The sequence below is a fragment of the Pseudorca crassidens genome, chromosome Y (assembly GCF_039906515.1).
Source record: "Pseudorca crassidens isolate mPseCra1 chromosome Y, mPseCra1.hap1, whole genome shotgun sequence".
Taxonomy (NCBI): Eukaryota; Metazoa; Chordata; class Mammalia; order Artiodactyla; family Delphinidae; genus Pseudorca; species Pseudorca crassidens.
In genome coordinates, this window is record NC_090318.1 from 5,154,742 (window position 1) to 5,177,073 (window position 22,332).

The 22,332-nt window shown below is 44.8% G+C and overlaps 1 protein-coding gene across 5 annotated transcripts in view; it reads left to right on the top strand.

Moving 5' to 3' along the window:
• The window catches only part of LOC137217866 (steryl-sulfatase-like), a 184,922-nt gene that overhangs the window by 46,111 nt on the left and 116,479 nt on the right, over window positions 1-22,332 (top strand). For 2 of the 5 annotated variants that reach the window (XM_067724861.1, XM_067724860.1), the window contains exon 2: window positions 6,419-6,546. The exons of the other annotated variants lie outside the window; for them this stretch is intronic. The gene's annotated coding sequence lies outside the window, so the exon portion shown is untranslated. The remainder of the gene's footprint in view (window positions 1-6,418; window positions 6,547-22,332) is intronic. 5 annotated transcript variants of the gene reach the window in all.

The window sequence follows — 22,332 nt, forward strand, 5'->3', positions numbered from 1 at the left end:
GGATGCTGGTTTAAGACAGGGTAGAAATGAGGAAATTTGGGACAACCTGCAGATAGGAGAAAGGTGGGTGAGTTCTTGATCAGCTCTAGCTTTCCTCCATTTCTCCCTCCCTGTATTCTAGGAGGTGGGTACACTGGGGGTACCCATCCATTGTTGGAGAAGGCTGCTTGTTCTGGGTTGAAGAGTGACTCCCTCTCCCCAACCCCTGCTGCCAATCAGTTATTGGCAGAACCTTGGAATGCGACCTTATTTGGAAGTAGGGTCACTGAGGATGTACATAGTAAAGGTGAGGTCCCACAGGAGTCAGGTGGGCCCCTGATCCAGTGCGGCTGTGTCATTATAAAGAGACTCATAGAGCCTTGCGGAGGGAGAATGATGGGAAGATACATGGCGAGAACTCCACGTGCTGATGCAGGCAGAACTTACAGTGGCAGGTCTACAAGCCCAGAAACACCAGGGGTTGCTGGCAACCGTAGTCAAGCTGTATATCTTACTCAATTTGTTTTCACATTTACAGTTTTTATAGAGGTTGATAATTATAATAGTTTCCCACAGCTCTTTATTTCCAGTTCTTTTTTTTTTCTTTTGGCCACGCCTCGAAGCTTGTGGGATCTTAGTGCCCCCGCCAGGGATCGAACCTGCGCCTCGGTAGTGGAAGCTCAGAGTCCTAACCACTGGAACACCAAGGACTCCCTCTTCATTTCCAGTTCTTCGTTAAACTTCTGAATTCCCCAAGACTCTTGCTAGTTCCTCAGGAGAAACCTTCAGAACTTGTCGTACAACTAATTGAAGACATAAATGCAGCAAACATTTAGTGAGATCCCCCTTCTGTCTGCTGCTACACACAGCCTTTTGGACAATGGGAAGTACAAAGAAGATGTGGCCTCCATGGGGAGAATGGCTCAGTTGATTTAGGGAGAGAAGATGTAAATGTGCTCAAAAATGGAGACTCAGGGGCAAAATCGTTCACCCAAGATCGTCCAAATTATTAAACAGGACCTCCCTGTGCTTGATTCCATAGTTAAAGGTTTTACTAGGATAGCACACAGAATAGGTTCTGGGAGATATTAATTGCATCTCCAGTATGCAGTTTTGCAAATGGAGATGTTTTCTTTCTGTAACATATGAGTGAAAATAATTACCTGATCCTGAGAGCCTTCCATTTTTTGAAGTATCAAATTACCAACTGACCCTTTGAAAATTACAATATTCTTAGAATATAATGAAGACAGTAACAACCTCCAGAGCAAACCAGAAAATGGCCTGAGTAAGATGAAGACAACACAAATTGAATTTGTTGGCACATTGGAAACTGTCCCTACCCATGGCAAAAAAAGACAGTTCCGTGGTTGTAATTCTTTCCCCTCATTGGGTCAACGTTATTCTGTTTAGCTGATTTATGGAATTTGTTTTGTGTCATAAGTTCATACTCGGCCCCATTTCAGGCATAAATGCCACTTGGCAGTTGGACTGAACTATGAAAAATCCTAACATTTTCGACTGTGGGTTTGAAATCAACCCAGCCTCCCAGCAACTTAATTGAGTCTCCACCCTGGGAAACAGGGAAATACCAAGTGGCTTTTATTGCTTTCGAAGGGGCTTCTGTGAATTAGGAGTGCAGCTGTCTAATTTGGTCTGATTCCAGATGTCGTTGATATATAGTGACATCTTGGCACTCACTCTGATTAAATTCCCAGGATTTCCACAGTTGAATATCCATACACAATTTCTTATCTGAAGTCCTTGGAGCCAGGACTCCAAGGACTGGAGCTTGGAATTGAGTTATGCATGCTTTAGAAGGTTAACAAGTGCCTTTTCCGTAGCTCATAGGACCCCCTCAGCAGGTGGTGGCAGCACTCTTAAATCAAACGTGTTAATATTCCTGCCGAAAAATGTATGACTATTTCTCCCAGTGGGATACATGAAGACAACTGCTCTGATAGTTACACTGTATTCAAATACTGGTAAATTAAATTGTATGAGGATAGACCATCAACACCTTGGGCACTTCCTGTCTCTAAGGAAAGCATGAGATGTAGGCAAGTCAAAGTAAGAAGTAGCTGTACACGAACCCGTAACATATGTCCATGATCTCTGGATGCTCGAGTACCTTTGCGATGGGGTGCCTTAGAGTCAGCCTAGTACTCTCATCCTGTACTATTTGGCCAAGCGGTGATGGTTAGGGAATAAGGGTCTACAGGGACCAAATGGTCATGTGAAAATCGACCCTCTCAGGGACTTCTTTTATTACAGTCTGTCTTGTCAATCTAGTGTCCTTTCTGAGTGGTCTCTCTTGTGGAGCGAATTTGCCATAATCTCTGGTTCTTGAGGCCAAGAATTAACAGATCACATATCTTAGCCATATCTGGCTCAGGGGTCGGCCAACAGTTTCTGTATAAGACCACATACATGGTAAATATTGTTGGCTTTGCAGATCATATGGTCAGCTGTGCAATGACAGGGCAAAAGCAGCCATAGACGGTACATAAATGAACGTGTGCACGGCTGCGTTTCCAATAACACGTTATCTACAAAAACAGGTAGTGGGCTGGTTTGACCCGGGGGTCATAGTTTGCCAACCCCTGTGCTACGTGATTTTTTTTTTCCACTGTAGTTCACAATTCTGTGATCATGACCACCACTGTTAACTTTGCCCTTATCAGTATACAACCAACGTAGAATGGAAGAAAATGTTTATCTGCTCTTCATGGAATACAGAAACCCGTGGTTTGATAGATTTCATATCAAAGAATAAATAAGTACCTGAAGTGTTACATTTCACAAGAAGTGTGTGAGAGAGCACACTAGAAACTATTATTTTACAGTTTTGTTCTAGCCTGGCTTGTCTACTCTTGGTATGCTGGTGCTTGGACTACTCGGGGAATATTTCTTAGAAAACCCTTCCTGTGTGGGTGAGGATGAAGAGGTGATTTGAGTTCACATTGCCATCGTCTTGGCTGTTTTTTCACGACCGTCCACCTAAGCTAGAAGACCTCTCTCCCACAGCTTGTAAGGGTTTCTCTGGGATCATAGCTTAGTGGCAAGATAGGGCTGTTTTCATCCATGTTACATGTATTTTCAGGACTAAAGTTCGTATCAGCTTCTGTCTTTCATGGAGCCCCAGGAAATAGATCCTGGGACCAGATCTGCAAACCTATGGCAAAACCATCGGTTGAATTTCATCCACTGACCTTTTCATCCTTTTCATCTGTTTACCATCTTTGTAGACCATCTTCTTCAAGTAAGAGTCCTCCGAGGCTGACCTTATCTGGTAACCATGCTTCTGGGCTATTGCTAATGACAAATACCTTCCTTCTTTCCTCTCACTGTTACTCACGAGGTGTCTTAACCTACTTTTGATGCTTTCCCAGTGCACTTGAGCCTAGTGTTTCATGACAGTGCAGCATGATACTAGCAAACAGCTGAGGCACGAGGGCTGAGACAAGACGGATGCCTCAAGTCGGTTCAGGTTGGGTTTCGCTGCCAAATAAAAAACAAAACGTACAAAAATCTTTCGGTTTCCAGGGCTTTTGGTGTCTCGCAATCAAGGACAAGGAACGGTGGGTTCTAACTCCGCCCTTACACCACTGTCGTGATTTTCAGTGTTGTACAACTAAAACCGCATTTGGAGAGGGGATGAGAATGATGAAAAAATGACCAAGTAAATGACAGTTGCGACGATTAGATAAACAGTGGGAAGGGTCACGGAGCATGCTTACTGTTAACTCACGAACTAAATCAAAATATAGGTTCCTAATAATAAAGCAGACCTAACCCCCTGATCTTCAATTTTCTTGTTCTGTGGCTATAACTTGGGTTATAAATTTCATCTCCAGAGACTTTTATTTTCACACAACTTATCACAGTCATAGTGGAACTACCACTCACAATTGGCTGTGCGTGACTGTTGGAACACACTGGTGTGACACGCCCCCTCCAGCCCCATCCACATTTTTGCCAATCTCTGGCATCACACTGGGTTTAATGATGACCAGACCGATTATCTAACGCAGTTTCTCAACCTTGGCACTAGCGATGTTTGAGACCAGCTCGTTCTTTGCGGTGCGGGACTGGGTTGGATGCGTGTTTGTGGTTGGCAGTGGGAGAGGCTGTTCTGTGCATCATAAGGTAATTAGCAGCATCCCTGGCCTCTCCTCACTGGATACCAATAGTATCCACACATTTGCGAGAACGAGAAATGTCTCTAGACATCGTCCAGTGGCCCCTGTGGGGCAAAATCGCCCCGGGTGAGAACACGCCAGCGTTATTTTGAAAAGTGTGCTCTGCGCATGGGCCATTAGACTTTCCTATGTGTGTGTTCCTCCTGCAGGTATAGTCCCTGGTGGCAATACCACTGTGAGAGGCATTGTGGCTTAATCCCTTTAGACGTGTTTGTTCCTCTTCATTAAGTATCAAATGCCGGTCAAAGGGCTTCCATGCTGATCTCTTAAAATCTGTTTCCTGTCAATAAAAGGTGTGCGCACAAGAAAGGAAAAATGATGATGTGGGTCTTCCCTGCCCTGCAAGGGGAGTCACCCACGTGTTCAAATCTGCGTCCTTACGATCTTAATCTTGCCAATTAATATCCTGGTGAGAGGGCAGAAGAGGTGACCATGCCCAGAGATTCCTTCATTCCTGAAGACAGAGGCGAAGGGTCAACACTGATAGCACACCATTCCTTTTCTTAAATTTTTTTCTAACTTTTATTAATTTTTATTGGAGTATAGTTGATTTTCAATGTTGTGTTAGTTTCAGGTGTACAGCAAAGTGAATCAGTTATACATATATATCCACTCTTTTTCAGTTTCTTCTCCCATGTAGGTCATTGCAGAGTATTGAGTAGAGCTCCCTGTGCTGTACAGTAGGTCCTTCTTAGTTATCTGTTTTGTACATAGTGGTGTGTGTATGTCAACCCCAAACTCCTAATTTATCAGTTCCCCCCCGTGTTTCCCCTTTGGTAACCATAGACTTGATTTCGAGATCTGCACATCTGTTTCTGTTTTGTAAAAAAGTTCATTCACTTATATGTGGAAGCTAATTTTAAAAATGGAACAAATGAACTTTTTTTACACCATTTGTTTTCAATAGAACCTAAGATGGAAAGCCATGCCAGAAGACTGATGACAGTTTCAAATGCCATCTCTGGGGGGAAAGTATTTCTGGGGTACTGACTGAACCCAAGAAATTGTTGCTGGGAGCTGAACTTCAATAAAGCAAGACTTAGATTGACAAAAATCTATGGAATAGTAATTTTTCTCTAACGTGGCATTCTCTTGTGAATATTATTATTATTTTTTTTTTGCGGTACGCGGGCCTCTCACTGTTGTGGCCTCTCCAGTTGCAGAGCACAGGCTCCGGACGCACAGGCTCAGCAGCCATGGCTCACGGGCCCAGCTGCTCCGTGGCATGTGGGATCCTCCCGGACCAGGGCACGAACCTGGGTCCCCTGCATCGGCAGGTGGACTCTCAACCACTGCGCCACCAGGGAAGCCCCTTGTGAATATTATTTACCAAGTGAGATTATGCTTCCTATTTTAAAAGGATAAACAATAGATTTACACAAGAAATTGCTCCATGGGACATGCTAGTTTTTGTCTAAATGTCAACAATTTGAAAAAATATGTATATATATTCTTCAGGTTGAAGGGCATTCAGGTGGCTGTTTTTGAACTCATTTTCAATTCGTGGGTGGGGCTCTATACCAGAGATCGAAAAACTTTTTCTGTAAAGGGCCAGATAGTAAAACATTTTCAGCTTTTCAAGCCAAACAATCTTTGTCACAACTACTCCACTCGGACTTTGTAATATAGGGGCAAACAGGTAATAAGTAAATGAATGGGTGTTCCAGTATTTTTGGACTTTGCTTATGGACCCTGAAATATGAATTTCATGGACTTTTCACGTGTCACAAAAATGTCCTTTTTTTCAACCGTTTAAAAATGTGAAAACATTCTTACTTGGCTCCAAAAACAGATGGGGGCACAGTCCCCTGCCCCATAGTCTGTGACCCCAGCTCTGTTGGGAAAATATTTAGCGAGAGCTTGCTATGACAAAGAATGAGCCCTGACCTGTTGACTCTCAGAGCCTGTGGGAAGGACTGATACCAAATAAAATGAAACCAAATAAATAGACTATTGCAAATAGTGACAACTGCTATCGAGGGGGGAAGAAAAAACAGTGCTAGGATTTGCCAACCGTGGGGCAAATGCTTGATAAAGATTGTATAAATCACAGGGGGCTTCTCTGAGGTGGTGGCCACTCAGCTGACACCTGTGGATGAGTAGGAGTTGGGCAGAGCATGGAAAGAAGAAAACACGCAGGAGGAGGAGTCCCCTACGCCAGAAAGCGCTCGTTTCATTGAAGTGTTTCAGAATGTGGTTGTTCGGTGTCCGATTTTTCTTCTTGGATGAATTCACAGGATGAGCCTGGTGCACCCTGTTTCTGTCTGCTGAGAGGCACTCACCATCCCCGTTGCTGCTCACGGTGGTCTCGGTAATATAAGGTCTGGAGGACAGTCGCCCAAGGCCATCTGAAATTGTTGTCACTGTAAGTACCAGAAGCGCGTGGACGGGTACTTTGGCTCTGGGAATATCTTGGCCTATTCACAAGACGCTCTCGTCGCCCTGACCGTGGGCATCGTCTGCGTCCAGTGGGTATTTGGTGCCCTTTATAACGGTGTTTTGGGACATTACCATATTGCAGGGGTGACATCAATTTGGAGCCGCCCCAGCTCTCCTTTTCCTTCAGACACGACTTCCCAACAAAAGGTCACTTTGTTAAAGGGGAGAAGGAGTGGGGACAAACATGTTTTCCTGGAGAAGAGCTGTCCTGGGCCCATGAGGGCGTGTACACTAGTCAGCAGTAATAATCAGCGTGTCTCAGAGAATTTAGGGGTGGAGTTTTCTCAGTGTGTGTCGGCCTCATCACCCAAGGCACAGCACAAGCTTTCTTCCTGCAGGCTGCCCCTGGTTCAGGTGAGTGTGTGTGTGTGTGTGTGTGTGTGTGTGTGTGTGTGTGTGTGTGTGATATTGCTGGGGACAGGATGAAGGAAGCAGCTTTCAAAGACCTTGCAGGTGACATTCCCTGCTAGACACCCTCCTCTCAGACAGAGGCTGCATCTTGATGATGCTCTGCCATTATGATGTCGGGGGGCACTGCGGGGCATTCAGTGTCCCCACCACCACCAGCAGCAGGCTCGGAGGAATGGGCACGGAAATGCTGTCAGACAAGATATGGTTCGCGTTGGTACGCAAAGGCTCCCAGAGGTGGAACCGTGTGGAGTCAGGGAGACCCAGGCTTTGGATCCCAACTCCCCACCTGCTGGTCTTGTTCTCAGGAAGAGGATTAACCTTCCTGCACCCGGTTTCCTCTGTACAATGGAGATGCACAGGACAGGTTCCCAGGGCGGTTATGAAAAGTAAAGGATGCCCTTTGTTTGGGAGAAGTAGGTTAAGTACCTGATGATCCTGCCAGCCAAGGTGATGGGGTGCAGACAGATGTAACCATCTTCACAATGCAGCTTGGGACTCTGGGGTTACCGACGACAGCCCTTCTCCCGCCGCAGGGCGGCTTTGCCCTCTGGGGGAGGTTGGCAAATTCTGGAGGCATTTTGGGTCTCATAACTTTGGAGGAGCTTGGCTCCTGGCATCCAGGTGGTGGAAGCCAGGGATAGTGTTCACCCATCCCGCGATACACAGACAGCACAGAACCGAGCGTTACCCTAGCCTCCAGCGTCACGGGTGCCACGTGGAGAAACCCTGACCCATACAACAAGAGATTTCACTTAATCCTCTCCTTCTTCTTAGAATATTCAATGGTCTTTTACTTTGAGGGATTAGAGTTGGAATACAAATTAAAGAGAGGAAAAAGACAATCACCTTTTAGGATTTTTTTTTTTTTCTGTTAAATTTAAACAGAGAAGCACAGGGTTCTCATCCTGGAGCAAACATCCACAGAGGCTTAGAGCCGTGCCTTGCGTTCACTCTTAATGCTGAGCAGCTTAAGAGGTTCATTTTCTATTGTGATTTCTGTAATTTCTGTTCTTCAAAAGGATCGTGTGTTCCTTTTCTCTTTCAGAAACAAACTTTTGGGGGTTTTAAGGAATATTTTCTAAAGTTCTTTTTAATGCAGGAGCTGGCTTTGATTTGTGACCCAGCTTTCAAAACCTTAAGCACCTGCTAAGTAGAGTCTTAATATTATTCCGCTGCAAGACCACTGTATATTGCAGGGAAATGCTTCGAGTAATATGTTTTTGGGGTTGTTTTAGTCTAGAGGGAGATTGACATTCTTTGGACCCAGCTAGAAGAGCTCAGGAGAAAATGGACAGAGTCAGTAGCTAATTCAAAGGAGGCAGCTGCAAAAGAGTCATGATTCATTCGTGATAAATTAATACAGCATGCACTAGCCTTTGGTAACCGTCGATGCAAAGGGAGAGTCTTTCAGTGGGGGCTGAAATATCTGTCCCTAAATGCCTGATAACAATATCCATTGTGTCTTACCAGCATAAAGGCGTCCTCACGGGACATCTTCATGTACTTCACCATCTGGAGTTTGGGGTTCTGATATCTAAAACTTTCCCTTTCCTTAAGTGGATGAAGACTTTAATGATAATCAAGGAAATACTTGGATCTTGCCTCTGGTATTTCTAATTAGTTCCCATCCAGGAAAAAAAAAGGTTTAGGGATGTTGAAGCTGTCTTATGAACTAAAAAGGAAAACAGGAGGAAATCTGCTTTTTATGAGATGTCGTTTTCTTTGATGGCACCTGCCAGCAGTCTGTTGCTCACTCTGCTATTTTGTGTGTCTCAGAGAAACTGACGGAGAGAAGGTTCGTTAAGAAGTAAATTGGGACATAAAATAGAGCAATCTGTGGCTGTACTCTTAACCAAGACCCCCAAGAGTGGGGCACCTTGCTGTCACGTACCTCCTCATAGGAGGTAACAAGAAGGGCACCAAAAAACTGGTGTAATATCCCTGACAGAAAGGTTCAACCTGCATCTGTACACGAGGAAATAGACAAATCCAGACATACTACATTGTCTATAAGACAATTGAACCTGGATTCTAACCCCCAAAAGTCAGTGTCATGCAAAACCAAGAAAGGTCAGGGGTGAGGGAATGGTTCCAGATTTCAAAAGACCAAGAAACACAAGGGTATCTGAATCTCGAATGGATCCTGGATTGGAAAAAAGACCCAGGTGGTACAATTATTTGGGGACTGTGTAGGAGGTTTGTTGATTGAATCAGTGTTACTCTTCCTCGTTTTCATGGTAGCGAGGTCGGGGGGAAAACTATCCTTACTCTAGGAGACCCGGGCCAAACTGCTTAGGGGGTGAAGCGTCATCCTGTATGCAGCTCCCTCTGAAATGTCATGATCCACAAATACGAGTACATGCCTTATTCTTTTAGAATCTTCTGATGTAGAAAAAATGTATGATGTATACCTAGGTCCCTCTGTGTGTGTACACACATGTGTACACGTAGAGACAGAAAGCAAGCAAGCAAGTGCGGCAACATGTCAACAGTTAGCCGTCCCAAGTGAGGGAGTATACCTGGGTTTGTTTTTATTCTTTCGACTATTTTGTAAGGTTGAATAGTTTCCAAAAAGCGATTTTTGGGAGAAATACGTATGACGTTTTATTTTGCTTCTCCTGTTGGAAGAGGTGGTTTAGTGCCATTGATTTTTGTCTTTAAAATTTTGTACAGGGCCAGTCATTAGAGGTATATGTTGTGTGTCCCTGCCTCCAGGGAGCTTCTGCGGACCATGGGGCCCTGCATATTCTGGTTCCCTTTTGGTGGATCACCCTACGGTGTGGTTGTAGGTTGTGTGCGGCGCAGCGTCATCCCCGTGGCTCTAAGATGATGAATCCATCTCTTTGTATGTGCTAGTTACAAAGTAACTGTGGAGGCTGTCACCTTGCCTTTCCCTGTAGCTTCTTTACTTACCGTTGAGCACACAGTAGGTTCTTGCCAAGAGGTGCATTCAGAGTGTGTCCGTGACAGTTCCCATGCCCCCCTCCAAACCTTCCCAGCTCCTGCTGTGTCTGACCTGAGGACAGGGTTCACGTGACAGTGGTCTCCGCCCTGAATACAGGTGAGGGAGTCGTGTCGGGATTTATGGGGAGAGGGTTCTGGTACCTTGCCTTCTGTGTTTGTCTCTGCGTGATTTCCGCAGCGCGATTAACTCAGGCGCTGTGGGTCTGTGGATCCTCGCGTGAGTGCCAGACTCTCAAAGCCCGTTGACGTCCTCCCTGGCAAGCGCTGCCTGCCTTCAGAATCGAGAGCAGTGCTTTTGTTCAGCGTTTTGAAACAGGGCATGTGAAGAAAGAGACAAATATCTCTTCTTTGTGGCATCTAAAGAAATGATACAGACAGACTTGTTTACAAAACAGAAATGGACTCGCAGGCATAGAGAACACACGTATGGTTACCAGAGGGGAAGGGGTTGTGGGGAGGGATAAATTAGGAGGTTGGGATGAACAGATAGATAAAATAGGTAAACAACAAGGACCTGCTGTAGAGCACAGGGAACTGTATTCAATATCTTGCACTAACCTGTAATGGAAAAGAATCTGAAAAAGAATATATGTAATGTATTACTGAATCACTTTTGCCGTACACTTGAAAGTCACACAGCATTGTAAGTCAACTATGCCTCAATATAAAAAAGAAAAAAGAAAGATAGCGTGTGAAAAGACTTAAGGAACAAGGCGTTCCGTTTATAAGAAGACATTACAGACACAATCCAGCCCAATGCTTAGTTTGCTACTTGACGTCCATTCCAGGGAAGACATTTAGAACGTTCAACCCGATATTCAGTGCTTGGCAAACCGTGCCTGTTGGAACCCCGAGGGCTCCGCTGGCTGCTCCTGGGAAGCTCCTTGGGCCCTGGGATGTGGGGAGTGGTCTCCGTCGGTTCCATCCACTTGCAGCAGACCCACGCTGATACTCATCTCTAGTGCACCTTCTTACGGACGGAGGATTTGTAAGTAAAAACAGCGGCCCCTGATTTCCCCACCTGTCCTGTCTTCTAAGCGAGGACAGCAGTGAGGCTGGAGCCTGTTCAGTTACTTACATACAGACGAGCGAGGTCTGTCCGTGGCCTCCCCTGTGTCGTACCCACGATTTCCTTAGCGGCGCTGCTGTCGAACCACAGGGATTCACAACAACAAAAAGCCTCATGGATTGTCTTGGAGGAGATTGCGTTGATACGCGAAGCTCTCGAATGTAAAAAGCCCCAAAGGCCTCTTGCGTCGGCTTCTTTGCTGTCTCTTGTTTCTCCAGCTGGATGTGGCACACCTTGGGCTAAGCCGGCTTCATCTCGCACGTGTGCAACACACTGGCCTCCGGTGATCCGTCTGCATCCATCAAGGCCTCTCCTACCACCGGGAGCCAGAGGCACCTTCTCAACACCCAGGCCTGATCCTGCCTCTGGCCCTACTAGAGCTCTCCAACGGCTTTCCATCGGAAGGAAGGTGGAATTCCAGAACCACAGCTGGACAGGCCTCTATCATAGGGCTCCTCGCACCCTCCGTGTCCCTCGGGCCCTTCTTGCGCCTGCCTCACCCTTGCTTTGTTTTCATCTTCCTCTGGGCCTCCACACAAGCCAGCCTCTCCTTGCACTGGGCCTCCAGCTAGTGAGGCCCACACCATGCTCCACGCGCCCTGGTCCCGTTGACAGTTTCATACCATTGTGGATGTATTCTTTGTCCAGTATTGATCTGGATCCTGTCTGTTTTTGCAGATGCTTTGTAAGCTCTTTGAGTACAGGAAACATACGCCTCTCCCTATGGTAGTCCAGCAATTCAGGGTGCCTTGTAGATGTTTAGTAAATAATCGTTGAATACATGAATGAAAAAAGTGGTCCCTCTGCTATACTAATACTGATATTAAGTGATATTCTTTGGGTTTCAGTCAACCAAGAAAGTTACGTGAAAAAAACAAAAGGCCTTTCTGATGTGATTTGGCTTCTAACTTACACAATGTAAAAAGTGATCTTTATGTCTTCTGTGGGATTTCTCAGTCTTCCTCTTGGCCAAAAGTGAAGAAACCTCATACCTGTTAAAGATTGTCTCCTACTCGCCAGCCTGGGATTCCAGAGAGGAGCAAAAGTATCTGATTCCTGGCACAAGCAAGTACCTTTTTTCTGTATATAGTGAAACAAAATTTTAAACTAAGGTACGGGAATTTCCTGCCATATTCCACTGCATGTATTTTGCTCATCTTACTGACAGTCATTGAAGTGTAGCAGTTCCAATATTTATCCTGCATGTCAGGTGTTCTGTTTATTTTGATTCTTTTTCCTATATGAAGCTCACGTTAAACTTTCCATTTTAGGGGTGAGCTGTATGGAAAGATAGTCTACTGTATTGTTTCAAGTATAAAATACGATCTTATTTGAAGTCAGTCAGGAAATAATCTGTAAAACAGTTTATAATTCTTTGTGTTTCTGTATAAAGTGTTGGAAGGCAGTCATCAAATGTCTGTAATTAGATTTTTATAATTTTAGGAGTACAATCTTTGAATTTTAAAATTATAATCAATTGCTGATGAGTGGTTGGTATACCACTGCTTTAACCTACACCATCGTACTACGTTGTATCTCTGTACTGCCTTAAGGATATCTCTGTATTGCTTTAACCTATATTACTTTATTTCTCTCTTTGTATTAAAATCAACTCTGGATTTGAAGACCTAATGGAAATTTACCCATTTACATTATGTCTTCCTAATCCCCTGCTTTCATGACTTGAAACCTAGGTTCTTTCCTTGAATTTGAAAGTTTTGTTAACTGTACATTAGTCTCTAGTTGTTTGGTTTTTTGCAGTTTGTTTCCAGAGCCTGAGGGGGTTTGCTGAGTTGCTTTGAATGGTGTAACATTTCATACCAGGTGAATTCTGAGCTAGTTGTTTCTAGTTATGTTTCAAGTTTATTTATTGCTACAGTCTAATATTCAGGGAGGGGTTGGTCAAATGCATAGCTAATGTACATTTACAGTAATGAGCAGATGTCATTTCCTCACTTAGTTACGTGCGGGTTTCGCTTTTTAAAGTAAGCCTCGGCCAAAAAACATCGACTCCAGAATAAATTTCTCTTTCAAGGACAATTCTATTTGCTAGAAATAGGAAATTGCCTAATAACGTCCTCACTTTTGGAGACATTATCGTACAAATCCAGAAGATAAGTTTGTGAAGCACATTTAATGATACTGAACATCATACTGATAACTAAAAGTAATTTTGGTTTCCTATTCAGAAACCACACATTTGAAGAGTTAGAGAACTTTGTAACGTTCCATGATTTAAAAAAAACTACTAGTCTTTAGTTTATTTCAGATATTATCGTAAGTCATCTTCATTAGGAATGTGAAGAATTGGTTTAGTCCCCATTCTCTAGTTCCCTTCTCAATAATTTGAAAATATCACTTAAGTACTATTTTTTTGCTGTAACTCTTTCATAATATTGGAAAGCATGCAGTAGCTAAGATGTAATTCCCTTCAGAAATTTTTGTATCGGGCTTGTAGGAAACTTTGAAATTATACACAGTAACCTTAGGCTCTGAAATCTCGAATCACCTTACAATGTCTGTGATGTAAAAAAAGAAGGCTGCAGCTTTCCCAACCTTATTAGGGTAATTACTCTCGTGACAGTTCTATTTCAAGAGGCAGAAGGAGTGGGATGGGACCAGACTGCATCCTAAAAGCAATGAAGTGAGTTTCCAGCTTCCTCTGTGGTCTTTGGGCATTTGTTGGGTCAAGTCGGAAAGGATGGGTGAGGGACAGAGGTAGGAGACATGATGCATTTGGGGTGTTTCTTTAGTGATGGGAATGAGCCTCCTACAGCAAAGTGGATGCCTAGTGCCGTGGTTCACACCTTTCCCCAGCTCTGAGTCTGGTAGTGGGAACTTCCCTGGGTTCACACCCCCCAAAAACTCAAGTCCCAGTAATCATGCTGCCCATCACACACACTCGTCCACAGCACAGCCCCTCTTGGACTCTCATTTTCCAACCATTTTGCCCCTTTTCCCCTCATCCCCCCCTAAGCCACCCCACGGTGGAAGCTGCCATTCGACATGTAGTTTGCTTTGCCGCCTACAGTTTGAATGAAGCCGTACATAAAAACCGTATAGTGGTCTCAGACACACACACACAGACCTGTGTTTATACATAGTCGTTTCTGCTTCAGCACCCTTGTGGATTCCACGTTGAGAATGTTCTCCAAGAGGCATGTTTGCAGTGAAATGATGAGTCAACAGCGAAGATACTCCTTTAAGAATGTTCTCAACATGAAAACCCAAACACACTTCGTGTTTTTTCTTAGCCTCTCTCTTTCTCTCTCTCTCACGCACACCCAGACTTTTTTTCTTTTCTTTTTTTTTTTTTTTTCTTTTGCAGAGTTAGAGTTAAATGTGTCACTGTGATCACTACAAAGGAAAGCCATCAGGTTCTTTCCCTGTAGGAACAATTTCCCTTGACATCCTATCTCCTTTCTGGCTGTCCTCTGGGAAGGATGGATGTCCTCTTATCCTATCCATACTCCTGTTGCCACTGCATGCCTCTCAATCATGATCTACCCATGACTGGCTGGTTCTTTGTGTGTATCTGGGTGGTCCCCTGAGTGGCTGGCTCTTTGTGGTTTGTGTGTATTTGGGGGGGTCCCCCGAATGGCTGGCTCTTTGTGGTTTGTGTGTATTTGGGGGATCCCCCCAAGTGGCTGGCTCTTTGTGGCTTGTGTGTATTGGGGGGATCCCATGAGTAGTATTTTATTGTTTGTGTGTATTTTGGGGGGTGCTCCCACACTGCTTTGGGGCACCGCCCTGGAGGTTTGGTGCATTTGTCTTGGAACACTGATTTAGATGCTTTCCATCCCATTGTGGGTTTCATGGACATTGATCCGCTGATGCTATAATGTAAGAACAGACAAGACCTTTGAGATGGGGAATCGGAGCCCTCCTCAGGCTGTGGGCTGGCCGTGTCCCTGGCCAGGATGGACCCCTGAAGTCATGCCCACCGCCATCATGGTGTTTATTTCCTCCTTGCAAATCCACAGGGCTCTCAATTTGAAATAATCAGTCTACCTTTTATGTCTCTCTTTTCAGCAGATACCGTAGGGGTCATTTTCCTTTTTCCAGCTAAACCTACCTAAAAAGAGGCTGGGATAAAGAAATGGAGCTTTACCATTGATGAGGGTTCTGAAGGTGCGGCAAACCCAAGGTTTTAGACCTAGGGTATGTTTGCTGTTGTGTCTTCAAATTCTGCACTATAATAATCAGAGCTTTCTTTCACGAGGGGAAAACTGTAGAGATTAGAAATCTGCGTTAATTCAATTCTCTGCAACAAGTATTTATTACCCATTTATTAGGTGCTTGTGCTAAAGGAATAAGGGCTTAAAAAGGGAATCTTTTTTTTTTTTTTTTTTTTTTTTTTGATTCTATGACAAGGGCCAGACGCACAGTATTTGGCAGAACGTCATTCTTTAACAAATTGAAGTTTTCTCAATTAGGGTCTTTCAGGCCAACTGGGACCCCAGGGTCATTTTCTTTTTTATTCCCATTTGTACAAATTATCATATTTGAGGAGTTTGGGGCATTTACTATGACAATGTCTCCAGCGTCAGAAAGACAGTATGATAAAATTGTACTTTGCAGGCTCTTTTTCTTTCCTGATTGCAAAGATAAGTAGAACATTCGATACATATACACAAGAAGGTATAAAGCATCCTGTGAATACCATTAGTCCTCCTCCCCTAGAACTAATGACAAAGTTCTGTCATCTTTCTTTTCAGTTTTGTGTATGCACGTCTCTATACATAGACACAGAAAACATACATATCCATATATAAATATGAACTTCTTTTATTTGCGATCTTGCTGCCTTTAGTTCCTGTCAGATTTTGCCTTTTCCACCCTAAACTTACACCCTGAAGTTTTTCTTCATGACAAAATAACAGTCTTCGAAAAAAATCAAGAATTTTAAGGGCGTCATAATGTCCTATTACGTAATTTATTGAACCTTTCCCCAACTCTCCTGGCTTCACAAATTTCTAACTAAGGTTGGTAGGAATATATTGATAAAGGACACGTGTGTTGTGTGTGTTTCACAGAAAACGAAATTGCTAGAAATGCAAACACCAATTCAGAGAGTGTAAAACTGTTGAGACCATATTCATCCTCACATACGCTCGCAAGCGTCCAGGGAGCATATGTGCAGTAACATAACCCACAAGCACGAGTCCCCGTTTTCCAAGTTTCAACCTCATCCTGTCGTTGTGTTTGCCACATTGATAGATTACAAACAGCATTTTCCCTCTGTTTTCCTTTTAATTCTTGATCCCTAAGGAGGCTGGACATTTTTCACGTGGATATGAATTTATCATGGTTTCCTCGTTCATCGTTTGACGTTTTTTAATTAGGATGTTGACGGCGCCCTCCGCCTTGCCATCCCTCTCCTTCTTAGCCAGTTGCTTAGATACCCTTCTCCGTTCTCAGATCATGGTTCATAATCACATATTTCCTTTGAATTACTTTGTGGCCCCCGCCTTGTTTCCCACTCTGGATTCTTCTCCAGCACAGCCTTTGTTGCATGTTGCTGCAGGTAACGCTGCTGGGCTTGGCCATGTCTGGTGCCCAGATTGCACGGATAATCGGAGAAGAAATACCAGATTTTGGACCATTTTTCCCATAACATAGAGTCTTGGGAACTCTGTGGTCCTCCAGGTGAACACAGTAACGAGGGGTGGGTGTCAGGATTTCAGAGGTAGCGTTGTAGCTTTCATCCAGGTGCGTTGCGTTGCAAGTCGAGCGTGATTTTGACTGCTCAGCCACCACTATCCTCTTTTGACGGTGAGAAAGAGGAGGACCAGGGATTGAATTGTTGCAGGTATCGGTAATCGTGCTTCGCTGTTCCCCCAAGCTCAACAGGATGTCTGCGTCCCGTTCGTTGTTCTTCTCTGGGGATCTTGTTCATGAGAGAGCGACAACCAGAAATGTGGTCGTCTGGGCATGAAGGCTTTCTCCCCATCTCCCCACCCTGGGTTGCAGGTCCCGTGGAAGCAGAGACCGTCCGCCTGAACTGCAAATAATTGGCCCGCGATGGGCTCTGTTCCTGGGCCAGTGCAGCTCTGGCCCCCGTGGTTTGGCTGGTTTAAAACTCTAGTTTGGAAATGATTTTCCCTCTGGTTCCTGCAGCCATTGCTTTGCTGTGGCTATTCAAAGACCAAAGCCATCCTGGGTCTTATTTTTTTTTTTTTAGGTGAAACCCATTTATCCTCCCCCAGCCACCCATCACGTGCTTGGGATGTTTTGTTTGTCCTCAGTGTCCAAAGGTTCCATGAAACGGTCTGTTTTCACTTACATTTGGACATCTGTTCAATGTGGAGATGCATGTCCTTTGCTTCTGGATCGATGTCTCGTTTGCATCCTGGGTAATTTATCCCCTACATGCTTTGTCTTTCTCCCCTCGTCTGGAATATCCACTGGCTGAATACTGGACCCCTGCTTGTTGATATCCCCATTTTCATATCTTTTCTCCCCCGTGGTCAATCACTTGGCCTCTTTGCTCCATCTTCCTTTGACCTGTCCTCAACCCCATCTTCCCAGCATTCTGCTGAGTCGTCTAACATACGATGCATTTCCAAAAGTTCTCATTTGTTTTCTAAATGCACTTTTTGCGAAGCATCCTTGGTTGATTGGTTAGTTGGTCGATGGTTGGGTTTTTTTGTGTGTTTTTTTTTTGGTCCTTTTGTCCTAGTCCTTTCTGTTAGAGATTCCTTTCAGACGTGTCGTGGTTCTTAGCTTTTGTTCATAGTCAAAAGGGAGGCTGTGCCACACTGAGCCCGTTCCACTGCTTACTGGTAGGTGCAGCTTGTTGGATGGATGGCCGTCGTATCCATGCCCTCCAGGTGTCAATATCTGTGGTCTGAGGCCATCCACGTCCCGCAGAGAGGAATCCTGTCTTGCAGAGAATTGGAACCCACACGTGCGGAGGCCCATGGCTCTGTGGGGGGGGGCAGGGTGGCTCACCCCATCTCACATCCCATCTTCCTTGACACACGCTCAGGTTGCCACCTCTTTTGGATGCCTCTTCCAACATGGAGTTGCCACTGTCCAAAATCCTGTGGGATTTCCTCATTCTGCTCTTGTCTGCTCTCTGTCTGTCTTTGTCCAAGTGGGTTAATAGATTGTAAAGATTTCCTCAGTGGAAGTGGTGTTTAGAGATCATTGACATACCGTATGAGATGCATCCACCATTTTGCCCTTGCACCCCTCGTTGGCTCTCAGCCTCTCTGTAGAACGCAGTATTCTTAGCCCTCCTGTTTGACGAGAAAATTGACACTGAGGATTTTGGAAATTTCCCCAGAATCGCACAGGTCATGTGTTATAGCTGAGGCTGGACCCTCTGTAGTCCTTCTCTTAACTTCATGGTTGCTAATTTAGGCTGTGACACCCATTAGAGATGTGGGGCATTGCCGATGGTCCATCTTTTTTATTTTATTTTATTTTTTAAAAGAAGATGTTGGGGGTAGGAGTTTATTAATTAATTAATTTATTTTTGCTGTGTTGGGTCTTCGTTTCTGCGCGAGGGCTTTCTCTAGTTGCGGCGAGCGGGGGCCAGTCTTCATCGCGGTGCGCGGGCCTCTCACTGTCGCGGCCTCTCTTGCTGCGGAGCACAGGCTCCAGACGCGCAGGCTTAGTAGTTGTGGCTCACGGGCCCAGTTGCTCCGCGGCATGTGGGATCCTCCCAGACCAGGGCTCGAACCCCGTGTCCCCTGCATTAGCAGGCAGATTCTCAACCACTGCGCCACCAGGGAAGCCCCATCATTTTTGATCTATAAGAACGGCTATTTCAAATGTGTCATCCTAACTCTGTGATAACAAGATCTTGTCCCATTTCTCAATCATTAAAGCCTTTCTTTTCCGTTGCAAACAAACATTGAACTCTAAGGATCCAAAAAGCATTAAAAAAAAGGCAGTGGTGTCCCTCCGTTGAATAAAATATAAATCCTAAGCTGAAGAGCTAACCACAGTTAGGCTGAAACACATTGCTGTGAATTTACTTGTTATTTGATCTATCGTGCAGATGCAGTGGTTATCAGAGGAGATAATCCATTTGCGTGCGTTGGGCAAGCAAATTCATCTTCTTTTCCTGTAATCCATTTTCATGTAAAGGAAACACATTTTTCAGAGCTGCTGCTTGACTTTTCTGCATTCCTTGGGAGTTGCATTTTTATTCGGAAAAAGAAGCGCACTGCTGTCAAATCACTTCTGCATGCATATATGACCTCTGTTGGCAGGGTCCTCAGGTAGTTCCCTGACAGGGGCAAACTCGAAGGATTGAGGCAGAACGGGGAAGTGGAGGTTCAGACAATATTGCTTATGTTCTGACAATTCAGTCAGGAGAGTCTCTCTTATGAGCACTTTCAGGCAGGGGAAGGACTGAATTTACAGGTTTCCCTGTTGGTTGAATTCATAAATGTTCACTTTAAACACTGTAATGTTTCTAAATGATGTCAGAAAAAAAAGGTCTTGTACGTAATGATGAAATAACCAAACCCCAACATTAAAGGTTTACCACAGCGTGCAGGAATATTGGTAGGTGGAGGAAAATTTAGAGTTCAAAGTATTTTAATGTTATATTCCAAATTGGAGCTTGGATAGAAAAAGCGTCATTATGTACAAAGAAACTTGCATGTATGCTTTCTGGTAGTTTCATCAAGTCATTCCTGAGTATAAACTCGTCAGGAACGTAGCACAGAACTGAAGAATTACTCTGTAACTTAACAGAAAGAATCATTTACGTGATAACTTATGGCTCGTCCAAGGTTACACCTATCCGTTAAGAGTCATGACCTGTCCACAAATCAATGTGTGCAAATATTTTCTCAGTTCCCCACTGTCCTAGGAGTTGAGTTGGTTGTGGAGGGCATGAGACGAATGGTCTCCTGGCCCCCTGCAGTTCTAGAACAGCAGGAAAACCAGCCATTAAATTGGATGCTAACTTTTTCCTTTCTTTTCTCATTTCCTCCCCGAAGTCCCCCTTCCCTAGGTTCTTCCCTTCCTTTCTATATTCACTTTCTGTGACTGCTGTAATAATTGCCACACACTTTGTAATAAATCACCACAACATAGATTTATTATCTTAGGGTTCTGGAAGTGAGAAGTCCAAAGTGGGTTTCCCTGGGCTAAAACCAAGATGGCGGCAGGGCCAGTTCCTTCTGGAGACTGTAGGGCTGAATGGTTTCCTTGCCGTTTGCACCTTCTAGAGGTGCCTGCATTCCTTAACCTCCTGGCTGCTTTCCTCTATCCTCCAAGCCAGCAGAACTAGCTTCTTCCAATTCCTCCCCGTCTTCACATTGAGCTCACATTGGGCCCACCTGGCTAATCCAGGACCATCTTCCCATGTCAGGGGCCTTAACTTAATCACACCTGCAAAGTGCCTTTTGCCGTTTAAGTTTTGCCACTTAAGGTAAGATAGTCACAAGTTCTGAGGATTAGGACGTGGGCATCTTTGGGGGGTCGGGACTCAGCCCACCACGATGCCCATTGTTCTATCTGCTCTGAGGTTGCTCCATCCAGACAGTGTATCCTGGGCCTTTACAAGATGCCGTGGGCAGTGCTGAGCCTTATACCATGTAGCATAGAGATGCAGCTGAATACCTATTTGTAGGTGGTATGAAAAAAAGAAAAGAATTTGATATAGTGATGAATACCACAGATTTTTTTCCACATGTGGGATATGGAAATACATTTGCAAACCAAATCTCCTAGCCTGAGATCTCTCTAGCTTTGGATAGGAAAGCATTTGGTTTAAGATTTATACCCGCTGTACTCATTTTCTGTTGTTTCACAACAAACAGTGGCTTTAAGGAAGCTCTGTAAGTTATCTCCCAGCCTCTGTGGGTCAGGAGTCCAGGCCAGGGATAGATGCTCCCTCTACCTAGCGTGTCACCAGGCTGACATCTCTTCTGAAGCTCAGGATCCCTTTCCAACTTCAGTGGGTGCTGGAAGAATTCAGTTTCTTGCAGTTGGGGTCTGAGTTCCCTGTCTCCTTGCTGGCTGTCAGTCCCGGGCCACCTTCAGCTCCTAGAGGTCACCCACCGCTCCTGGGTACATGGCCCCTGCAGGCGGTTCTCGTCATAGCTATTTGCTTCTCCTTTGATACCAGCTGGGCACACCTCTCGTGACTTCGGAGAGACTTCTGGGCTCCGTACCTTTTAATGGCCCACCTGATTAGGTCAGGCCCACCCAAGGTAATCTCTCTGTTGAATGAACTCTGAGTCAACCGATCAGTGCCCTGATTACAGGAATGACACCCATCCTATTCACAGGTCCTGCCCCCGCCCCCCTCAAGGAGAGGGGATTATACAAGGTGTGTATAACAGGGGGGCAAGAATATTGCTGGTGTTCTTAAAATTCTGCCTGTCATACCCACATTTCTCTGGCCTGGGTTTGTGGACCTTGTCTCCTTGGAGACAGTTGTACCCTGTGCAAACAACTTTCTTTGTCTTTGCAACCACTGTTTCTTGAATCCCATAGTGTGAGTATGTCTGTGGCATGCTCTTGGGGTCCCCATCATCATTTGCTGAGATTCCCAGTGGCCATCAATCAAGATCTCTCCTGGTGGGGTTCAGGGAGAAGGCTGGATGGCTCCTGGACCCACATGGCACTCCCTCTCTTTGTTTTTTTTTTTTTTTTTTTTCAATCTCAGGGCTGGAGCATCCCTGCCCTGCTCCACATGGGGAGAAGGCACCTCTCCCAAGTCTGAAATCCAGGCTGGGATTGAATCCAAACATCCGGATATCCTTTTCCTGCACCATCTTCCAGGGCCTCCCCCATGCAGATCCATCCCATACATCATTGTCTGTGGGTTCTTGACTCTTGGTCCCCATCCTTGAACAGTCAGCAGACATCAGGGTATATAATAAATTACTTACAGGGCAAAAGTCAAGAAATGCAGGGTGGGCTGTGATCATAATAGGGGTACGCACATGAAACTGTGGCTTCAGAGGAAGATTTGAATTGAGTCGGGGACGTGGTTATAAATACTTGGGAAAGAACTGTCTCAAGATAGGCTAGCAGCTCTTTGACTTTATCCACTGAGAGTTTGCCATGTATAGAGGGGGTTTTATATAATGCTGACGTTTGATTTCGGGGGTCTTCTTGACATTGGAGTTAGTTTTTGTTTTTTTTTTAAAGATTTTTTTTGACGTGGACCATTTTTAAAGTCTTTACTGAATTTGTTACAATATTGCTTCTGTTTTACATTTTGGTTTTTTGGCCGCAAGGCATGTGGGATCTTAGCTCCCCGACCAGGGATGGAACCCGCACCCCCTGCAT